Source organism: Oncorhynchus keta, unplaced genomic scaffold, assembly GCF_023373465.1.
Source record: "Oncorhynchus keta strain PuntledgeMale-10-30-2019 unplaced genomic scaffold, Oket_V2 Un_scaffold_515_pilon_pilon, whole genome shotgun sequence".
Classification (NCBI taxonomy): domain Eukaryota; kingdom Metazoa; phylum Chordata; class Actinopteri; order Salmoniformes; family Salmonidae; genus Oncorhynchus; species Oncorhynchus keta.
The window spans coordinates 781,689-791,542 of record NW_026290954.1 but is presented as its reverse complement, the minus strand read 5'-3'; the positions used below and the strand labels follow the sequence as shown (position 1 = coordinate 791,542).

Genomic DNA, 9,854 nt, shown 5'->3' with positions numbered 1-9,854 from the left:
TCTCCTCTCAGGACCTCTCCGCTCTCAGGACCTCTCTCCTCTCAGGACCTCTCTCCACTCAGGACCTCTCTCTCCTCTCAGGACCTCTCTCCACTCAGGACCTCTCTCCACTCAGGACCTCTCTCCACTGAGGACCTCTCTCCACTGAGGACCTCTCTCCTCTCAGGACCTCTCTCCACTCAGGACCTCTCTCCACTGAGGACCTCTCTCCTCTCAGGACCTCTCTCCTCTCCTGAATTGGGTGCCATTTGGGATTAATGGTGTCAGTAACAACCCCCGCTACCAAGTACTCGCCTTGTGAACCGATGCTAAGTGTTTATGGGCTGTCAACACAAAGTGTCTCTTCTACTGCATTCAGGATGATACTAAAACAATTTACTCTCATCCACTCCCCACTGGGATAATCCCAAGGTTGAAATGTAGGTTAAAGCTTTGTTTAAATTCTTCTTTTGTTGCGAAGTTAAAGTAGAATATTAAATATGTTCTTTGTGTGTTTTTTATGACAGAAATACAGAGAGAGAGAGAGAGAGAGATGTATGTCTTTCTTTGGTACGTTTAGTTGTGTTTCTTTATCTATGTGGATGGAGAGATGTGTTTGAGGCGGTATTTAGAGAGAGGGTGTGGGAGGAAGCTTTAAGATGCTCAGAGACTCCATAGAGGAATCAGATGTTAATGCAGAGGGATAGAGAGGACACGTTTGTAGCTGTGAGCTCAGGGGACCACTGCTGTTTATCTGAAGAGAAAGGAAAGTACTTTGAAAACAGCAGGGGTGCGTTCCGTTTGGGAATATGTAGGTGTTGCACTCCTTGGCAAAAAAATAAAAAATAATAAGTGTAATTTTCTCACTTCCTGATTCAAGGCCTCCTACTCAAACACGGTTTCCACTCTGATGCATGTTTGGGGCCCTCCAACAACCTCCCTTGTTTAAGAAAATACTTAACGGTAGTACTAGTACTGTACAACATTATTTTAAACAAAGTACATTATTGACAAACAGATTTAGCAGAAGTGGACTATTGTCTGTGGAACACCAAGATGTCTCCTCTTTTCAGAGACCCTGAGACAGGGTAGCAGGGTGACAGGGCAAGGCCCTGGTCTCTCACCCTCTATTCAGGAGACACTGAGACAGGGTAGCAGGGTGACAGGGCAAGGCCCTGGTCTCTCACCCTCTATTCAGGAGACACTGAGACAGGGTAGCAGGGTGACAGGGCAAGGCCCTGGTCTCTCACCCTCTATTCAGGAGACACTGAGACCGGGTAGCAGGGTGACAGGGCAGGGCCCTGGTCTCTCACCCTCTATTCAGGAGACACTGAGACAGGGTAGCAGGGTGACAGGGCAAGGCCCTGGTCTCTCACCCTCTATTCAGGAGACACTGAGACCGGGTAGCAGGGGGCAGGGGACAAGGGAAGGGCTAATCGAAGGGCTAATCCAGCCTGATTAGACTCTGAACAACGTACACGATGAGCCAACTGACCCTCAAAATCCTTTTTGATTCAGTATAAGGATGTTCCTTGTCATGTTTTTACAGACTGTGTTTCTTAAGTGTCTGAGTTTCTGTAAGTAGTCTGGTCTAGAATAAGAATCACCTTTATTTGCCACAAGATCACTTGCCAATTATTCACTCTACAGTTTGCACGGTCAATGCAACAATATGTTGTTGCCAATGATGCTGCTTTCCACTTTGTGTCTCAATATAAATCCACTAGAGTTCTATAATTACACTATTGGATTGTGTTTCTTACTGTCTGCAAACAGCTAGTTTGTCTTTTCTTAGCAAGGTGTGGCTAAAACAAATAGTGTAAGCTGCTAATGCTAATTGATAGTTAGCTGGCTAGGTAGCGAGCTAATAAATGTACTGAGTCAAAGCAAACATAGATAATCATATACAGCCTGATACCAATGATGGTGTAGGCCTAAATCTGTTGTTTGTCCAACAGTAAATAGATATGATAGCTACTTGAAGTAAGAGACAACATTTAACGTAGCCAAAGATTATAGGGTCCCACTCCCTTGGGAAACACTTTGATTCCTACCCTGTCACAATAACAGGATGTCCATTGAGATCTACTAAACTATTCTCCATTGAGATCTACTAAACTATTCTCCATTGAGATCTACTAAACTATTCTCCATTGAGATCCTACTAAACTATTCTCCATTGAGATCTACTAAACTATTCTCCATTGAGATCTACTAAACTATTCTCCATTGAGATCTACTAAACTATTCTCCATTGAGATCTACTAAACTATTCTCCATTGAGATCTACTAAACTATTCTCTATTGAGATCTACTAAACTATTCTCCATTGAGATCCTATTAAACTAATCGAGGGGATATGTCATAAACACTGAAAGTTCCAGAATGATCTGAACATGATAGCGATTGTTTATTTTTGTATTTATTTATTTCACCTTTATTTAACCAGGTAGGCTAGTTGAGAACACCTTTATTTAACCAGGTAGGCCAGTTGTGAACACCTTTATTTAACCAGGTAGGTCAGTTGAGAACACCTTTATTTAACCAGGTAGGCCAGTTGAGAACACCTTTATTTAACCAGGTAGGCCAGTTGAGAACACCTTTATTTAACCAGGGAGGCCAGTTGAGAACACCTTTATTTAACCAGGTAGGCCAGTTGAGAACACCTTTATTTAACCAGGGAGGCCAGTTGAGAACACCTTTATTTAACCAGGGAGGCCAGTTGAGAACACCTTTATTTAACCAGGGAGGCCAGTTGAGAACACCTTTATTTAACCAGGGAGGCCAGTTGAGAACACCTTTATTTAACCAGGTAGGCCAGTTGAGAACACCTTTATTTAACCAGGGAGGCCAGTTGAGAACACCTTTATTTAACCAGGGAGGCCAGTTGAGAACACCTTTATTTAACCAGGGAGGCCAGTTGAGAACACCTTTATTTAACCAGGTAGGCCAGTTGAGAACACCTTTATTTAACCAGGGAGGCCAGTTGAGAACACCTTTATTTAACCAGGTAGGCTAGTTGAGAACACCTTTATTTAACCAGGTAGGCTAGTTGAGAACACCTTTATTTAACCAGGTAGGCTAGTTGAGAACACCTTTATTTAACCAGGTGGCCAGTTGAGAACACCTTTATTTAACCAGGGAGGCTAGTTGAGAACACCTTTATTTAACCAGGTGGCCAGTTGAGAACACCTTTATTTAACCAGGGAGGCCAGTTGAGAACACCTTTATTTAACCAGGTAGGCAAGTTGAGAACACCTTTATTTAACCAGGTAGGCTAGTTGAGAACACCTTTATTTAACCAGGTGGCCAGTTGAGAACACCTTTATTTAACCAGGTAGGCTAGTTGAGAACACCTTTATTTAACCAGGTGGCCAGTTGAGAACACCTTTATTTAACCAGGTAGGCCAGTTGAGAACACCTTTATTTAACCAGGTAGGCTAGTTGAGAACACCTTTATTTAACCAGGTAGGCCAGTTGAGAACACCTTTATTTAACCAGGTGGCCAGTTGAGAACACCTTTATTTAACCAGGTGGCCAGTTGAGAACACCTTTATTTAACCAGGTAGGCCAGTTGAGAATACCTTTATTTAACCAGGTAGGCCAGTTGAGAACACCTTTATTTAACCAGGTAGGCCAGTTGAGAACACCTTTATTTAACCAGGTAGGCCAGTTGAGAACACCTTTATTTAACCAGGTAGGCTAGTTGAGAACACCTTTATTTAACCAGGTAGGCCAGTTGAGAACACCTTTATTTAACCAGGTAGGCCAGTTGAGAACACCTTTATTTAACCAGGTGGCCAGTTGAGAACACCTTTATTTAACCAGGTAGGCTAGTTGAGAACAGCTTTATTTAACCAGGTAGGCTAGTTGAGAACACCTTTATTTAACCAGGTAGGCTAGTTGAGAACACCTTTATTTAACCAGGTGGCCAGTTGAGAACACCTTTATTTAACCAGGTAGGCCAGTTGAGAACACCTTTATTTAACCAGGTAGGCTAGTTGAGAACACCTTTATTTAACCAGGTGGCCAGTTGAGAACACCTTTATTTAACCAGGTAGGCCAGTTGAGAACACCTTTATTTAACCAGGTAGGCAAGTTGAGAACACCTTTATTTAACCAGGTAGGCCAGTTGAAAACACCTTTATTTAACCAGGTAGGCAAGTTGAGAACAAGTTCTCATTTACAATTGCGACCTGGCCAAGATAAAGCAAAGCAGTTCGACATGGAGTAAAAACAAACATACAGTCAATAATACAGTATAAACAAGTCTATATACGATGTGAGCAAATGAGGTGAGATAAGGGAGGTAAAGGCAAAAAAAGGCCATGATGGCAAAGTAAATACAATATAGCAAGTAAAACACTGGAACGGTAGATTTGCAATTGTGGTCCGAGAGACATCCAAACCAGTCTATTCAGAATGAATGGCAGTGCAGGTGATGCATTTCCTACTTTTACTGAGGTAGGAAAATAAAAGTAAGGCACCTGATATATCAGTAATTGTCATATAATTATAAAAACAGTTTATACGGGGTATTAAACAAAATGTCTGAATAAATAGCCTCTAAAATACAGTCGTTAGTGAAAGTCCAAACACCCCTTGCACTTTCTTCACATTTTCATGCCTTAAAATTACTTCTAAAAAGGGATTAAATTAGATTACTTTCCTACCGACGTACACAAACTATTCCATGTAAGAAAGCCCCTTAATTAGTCCAGGGTTCATATATGTTTAATCTGACCTCTTGATAGAAAACTTGACAAGTGAAGTATCTAAATTGGCCCTTTCAGAAAAAAACATCTCAAATGAACTGTGAATGTTAACTTTCAGTCCTATAAAAAAACGTATGTTTTTTTTACAGACTCCAGCCACAATGCCTCTCAAAAGGACAATGTGGACATTTAGAGAGAGCGTGAACAAGTCCTGTGTCTGCAGCCGTGGCAGACTGGAGATTGTGAATGGGCTTTTTACAGGTCACAGATCACATTCAGCGCTGTGACATTGTGTTATTATCTGATGCTTATAGACGGGACTAATTAATATTCTAATCATTCCGCGGCAACGACTTAGAGCAGATCCTCTGACTGCTGCAGCCTCAGACGTCGTTGACTCTGTAAGTAAGAAACACAGTGTAACAATGAACAGGAGACACTCGTTTAGTTTCTCACCCCTTGCAGTAGAAGATCTGGATCTGGGGGGATGCACTACTTCTGACCACAGCCCTATGCACTATATACTGTGTGCTATATAGAAGATATCTCTCTCTCATCCTCTCTGAGTTTGGTATTCTCCCAGCTTCAATGCGAACAGACTGAGACATTAATTTCCCCCTGATCATAAATCTCTGGTATGAAATCTTGCTCTCTGTGTACAGAACAGAACGGTTTGCCCCGAGGCACTAGTGTTATTGCTCTATTAGTCAGTTATTACCTAGCGATCACAGAGAGTAGAGCCTCCCTCCTCCCTCCCTCTGCCCGCCGCCTCGTTCGTTTCATTTATCAGTATAAACATTGGAAGCATCTTATGGACATCGGCGCTGAGGGTTCAGATCAGTGGCCTACGCTAACAGGGACCTCCAGCTAGACCAGAGGGGTGGGAACACTCCAGTCCTTGACTGCCTGATTGTTGTCACCCCCCAATCCCTAGCAAACACAGATGATTAATCAAATTACATTCTAAACTGAAGATCATGATTTTGGTAATTTTAGCATTAGTATTACTACAGTAGCTTACTAGCTTTTGTTAGAAAGCATTCAACATTGTGTGTGCAGCACGAAGTAGGTAGCTGGCAGCATTGTTTCAGTGGCTGGCATACTAATGTTAGACGTATTTATTACCCATAATCAAAATTCATAAATACTGCTCATTGAAGCACGAAATCCTGTCAAAAAACATACAAATGTCAACATTTATTGATCTTAGATGAATTCAGTTTTGAGGCAGAAATGGGTTTCAGCAGACGATGTCGCCTCGGTAGCATGTTCAGATGTCAGACTACCAGTGGTGGAAAGTACTGAAGTAAAAACACTTTCAAAAGTACTACTTACGTAGTTTGTTGTGGTATCTGTCTACTTTAAAGTACTACTTAAGTAGTTTGTTGTGGTATCTGTCTACTTTAAAGTACTACTTAAGTAGTTTGTTGTGGTATCTGTCTACTTTAAAGTACTACTTAAGTAGTTTGTTGTGGTATCTGTCTACTTTAAAGTACTACTTAAGTAGTTTGTTGTGGTATCTGTCTACTTTAAAGTACTACTTAAGTAGTTTGTTGTGGTATCTGTCTACTTTAAAGTACTACTTAAGTAGTTTGTTGTGGTATCTGTCTACTTTAAAGTACTACTTAAGTAGTTTGTTGTGGTATCTGTCTACTTTAAAGTACTACTTAAGTAGTTTGTTGTGGTATCTGTCTACTTTAAAGTACTACTTAAGTAGTTTGTTGTGGTATCTGTCTACTTTAAAGTACTACTTAAGTAGTTTGTTGTGGTATCTGTACTTTACTATTAATATTTTTGACAACTTTTACTTTTACTTCACTACATTCCCAAAGAAAATGATTTACTTTTTACTCCATACATTTTCCCTGACACCCAAAAGTACTTAAGTCAGCTAAAAAATACATGTCCCTTTAGCAGGACCCTGTCTTTCAAAGACATTTAGTAAAAATGCAAATAACTTCACAGATCTTCATTGTAAAGGGTTTAAACACTGTTTCCCATGCTCAAACAATTAATGAACCATAAACAATTAATGAACATGCACCTGTGGAATGGTTGTTAAGACACTAACAGCTTACAGACAGACTTACAGGCAATTCACTTCTTGCGGATCTGTGGGACGTCCCACCTCGCCAACATCGGGTGAAATTGCAGAGCGCGAAATTCAAAATACAACATTTGTAATATGAAACATTCATGAAAATGCAAGTGTCTTACATAGTTTGAAAGCTTAATGTCTTGTTAATCCAGCCGCGTTGTCAAATTTCAAAAAGTCTTTACGGCGAAAGCATACCATGTGATTATCTGAGGACAGCGCCCTGCGTACAAAAGCATTACAAACATTTTCCAAACAAGCAGAGGCATCACGAAAGTCAGAAATAGAGATTAAATAAATCACTTAACTTTGAAGATCTTCATCTGGTTGCAATCCCAAGGGTCCCAGCTGCATAACAAATGGTCCTTTGTTCGATAAAGTCCTTCTTTATATCCCAAAAAAGTCAGTTTAGTTGCCGCCATCAGCTTGACTCAGTAATCCACCGGTTTCCCTCGTTCAAAATGCAGACAAATGAATCCCAAAGTTACCAATAAACCTCATCCAAGCAAGTCAAACAACGTTCTAATCAATCCTGAGGTAATATGTAAATATTATGTAAATATATGTAAATATGTAAATAAATTATACAATTTAAGGCGGAGAATAGTTCATTACCAAAGATAAATGACGAAGTGCGCGCCCTCATCCATACATGCCAAAATATTGCAGCCAAAATGGGAGCCACCTAGAAAAACGACAAATTCTAGCTCATTTATTATCATTTATTTATTATTTTTTATATCCAAATACCTCCGTTAGTTTGATGCCCAGGAATACACCGGAAATAGCGGTCACGACAACGCAGACAAAAATTCCAAAAATTCAAAAATTCCAAAGTATATCCATAATATCGATAGAAACATGGCAACGTTTTTATAATTTTATTTTATTTTTATTTCACCTTTATTTAACCAGGTAGGCTAGTTGAGAACAAGTTCTCATTTGCAACTGCGACCTGGCCAAGATAAAGCATAGCAGTGTGAACAGACAACACAGAGTTACACATGGAGTAAACAATTAGCAAGTCAATAACACAGTAGAAAAAAAAAAAAAAAAATGGGCAGTCTATATACAATGTGTGCAAAAAGGCATGAGGAGGTAGGCGAATAATACAATTTTGCAGATTAACACTGGAGTGATAAATGATCAGATGGGCATGTACAGGTAGAGATATTGGTGTGCAAAAGAGCAGAAAAGTAAATAAATAAAAACAGTATAAAAACAGTATGGGAATGAGGTAGGTGAAAAAGGGTGAGCTATTTACCAATAGACTATGTACAGCTGCAGCGATCGGTTAGCTGCTCGGATAGCTGATGTTTGAAGTTGGTGAGGGAGATAAAAGTCTCCAACTTCAGCGATTTTTGCAATTCATTCCAGTCACAGGCAGCAGAGTACTGGAACGAAGGCGGCCAAATGAGGTGTTGGCTTTAGGGATGATCAGTGAGATACACCTGCTGGAGCGCGTGCTACGGATGGGTGTTGCCATCGTGACCAGTGAACTGAGATAAGGCGGAGCTTTACCTAGCATGGACTTGTAGATGACCTGGAGCCAGTGGGTCTGGCGACGAATATGTAGTGAGGGCCAGCCGACTAGAGCATACAAGTCGCAGTGGTGGGTGGTATAAGGTGCTTTAGTGACAAAAACGGATGGCACTGTGATAGACTGCATCCAGTTTGCTGAGTAGAGTGTTGGAAGCCATTTTGTAGATGACATCGCCGAAGTCGAGGATCGGTAGGATAGTCAGTTTTACTAGGGTAAGCTTGGCAGCGTGGGTGAAGGAGGCTTTGTTGCGGAATAGAAAGCCGACTCTGGATTTGATTTTTGATTGGAGATGTTTGATGTGAGTCTGGAAGGAGAGTTTGCAGTCTAGCCAGACACCTAGGTACTTATAGATGTCCACATATTCAAGGTTGGAACCATCCAGGGTGGTGATGCTAGTCGGGCATGCGGGTGCAGGCAGCGATCGGTTGAAAAGCATGCATTTGGTTTTACTCGCGTTTAAGAGCAGTTGGAGGCCACGGAAAGAGTGCTGTATGGCATTGAAGCTCGTTTGGAGGTTGGATAGCACAGTGTCCAATGACGGGCCGAAAGTATATAGAATGGTGTCGTCTGCGTAGAGGTGGATCAGGGAATCGCCCGCAGCAAGAGCAACATCATTGATATATACAGAGAAAAGAGTCGGCCCGAGAATTGAACCCTGTGGCACCCCCCATAGAGACTGCCAGAGGACCGGACAGCATGCCCTCCGATTTGACACACTGAACTCTGTCTGCAAAGTAATTGGTGAACCAGGCAAGGCAGTCATCCGAAAAACCGAGGCTGTTGAGTCTGCCGATAAAATTTGGTGATTGACAGAGTCGAAAGCCTTGGCGAGGTCGATGAAGACGGCTGCACAGTACTGTCTTTTATCGATGGCGGTTATGATATCATTTAGTACCTTGAGTGTGGCTGAGGTGCACCCGTGACCGGCTCGAAACCAGATTGCACAGCGGAGAAGGTACGGTGGGATTCGAGATGGTCAGTGACCTGTTTGTTGACTTCAATCAATCCTCAAGGTGTTTTTCAAATATCTATTCGATAATAAATCAACCGGGACAATTGGCTTTTCACTAGGACCGGGAGGAAAAATGGCTACCTCTCTGTTTTGCGCTAAAATCACACTGAGAGAACAACAACTGACCACTTACGCAATGTGGACGTTTACGCTCATTCTTCAAAATAAAGGCCTGAAACTACATCTAAAGGCTGTAGCCACCTTAGGGAAGCCACAGAAAAAGGAATCTGGTTGATATCCCTTTCAATGGGCAATAGGGATGCATGGAAAGACAGGGGTTTCAAAATAAGAGTCACTTCCTGTTTGGATTTTTCTCAGGCTTTCGCCTGCAATATCAGTTATGTTATACTCAGACAATATTTCTACAGTTTTGGAAACTTTAGAGTGTTTTCTATCCTAAGCAATCAATTATATGCATATTCTAGCATCTGGTCCTGAGAAATAGGATGTTTACTTTGGGAACGTTATTTTTCCAAAAAATAAAAACAGTGCCCCCTAGCTTATAATAAT

The 9,854-nt window shown here is 41.3% G+C and overlaps 1 long non-coding RNA gene across 2 annotated transcripts; it reads left to right on the top strand.

Moving 5' to 3' along the window:
- The first annotated feature begins 2,505 nt into the window (after positions 1-2,505).
- LOC127928960 (uncharacterized) lies at positions 2,506-4,127 on the top strand. 2 transcript variants are annotated; one of them, XR_008132992.1, is made up of 4 exons: positions 2,506-2,560; positions 3,317-3,414; positions 3,448-3,807; positions 3,907-4,127. It is a non-coding gene; the product is annotated as an uncharacterized LOC127928960 (long non-coding RNA). The 2 variants fall into 2 exon arrangements; XR_008132991.1 differs by having other exon boundaries at positions 3,350-3,807.
- Positions 4,128-9,854: the final 5,727 nt, after the last annotated feature.